The sequence below is a fragment of the Gekko japonicus genome, unplaced genomic scaffold (genome assembly GCF_001447785.1).
Source record: "Gekko japonicus isolate JY-2015 unplaced genomic scaffold, Gekko_japonicus_V1.1 scaffold81, whole genome shotgun sequence".
NCBI classification, from domain to species: domain Eukaryota; kingdom Metazoa; phylum Chordata; class Lepidosauria; order Squamata; family Gekkonidae; genus Gekko; species Gekko japonicus.
This window is the reverse complement of record NW_015162476.1, coordinates 1,582,373-1,583,076: the sequence shown is the minus strand read 5'-3', so window position 1 is coordinate 1,583,076 and position 704 is coordinate 1,582,373. Positions and strand designations below refer to the sequence as shown.

General features: G+C 63.9%; 1 protein-coding gene across 5 annotated transcripts in view; it reads right to left on the bottom strand.

Moving 5' to 3' along the window:
* Window positions 1-704, bottom strand: part of PPP3CA (protein phosphatase 3, catalytic subunit, alpha isozyme) — a 249,497-nt gene that overhangs the window by 247,925 nt on the left and 868 nt on the right. The window lies entirely within an intron of this gene.

Genomic DNA, 704 nt, shown 5'->3' with positions numbered 1-704 from the left:
AGCACACTTCTCTTGTAAATAGAGAAGTGGCCCAAAAGGGAGCAGCAAGGAAACCCCCCCACCCGTGCCTTCCCCTCTGCCGCCCCCACCATAGATCAGCCGCGACCTCCAGGTTGTCAAGCTGGATGTTAGTGCGAGAAAAAGCAAAGCAATGGCGGCGGGGGGCGGGGGGGAAGACCCAGCTGTCAAAACCACCAGCCATAGTCAGGCACGGTTCTCTCGGCTGGAAAACTGGGACGCATTTCGGGAGACGAATCTCACGCAGAGCCCGCGGCGGCGGCGCCCCAAGCGGGCCACCCTCCACCCACCCCAAGGATGGGCGGCGGGAAGGTGGAAATGCCCGAAGAAAGGCACTGGAGAAAGAGGAGGGTGGGGAGGGGAAAAGGGAGATCTGCTGCGCTTCCCTCCTCCTCCTCCTCCTCCTCCGGATCTTCCAGCCGCAAAGCGGGGGGTTTCCTTCTCCTCCCTGCCTCCCACCCCCACCCCTATCTGCCTCTCGCGAGCCGCGTGCAGTCACTCAAGGCGGAGGGAGGGAGGGAGGGAGGGAAACTGCTGCAATGTAGCGAGAGAGAAAGAACGCGAGAGAGGAGCAGCGGGAGGATTCGTGGGGAGAGATCCCGCCCAAGGCAGTGGCGAAGGGGGCAACAGAAAGGGACCCGCACGCAGACCCGCCGGGGCCAGATCCATCCCGCTCTCCCCCGCCC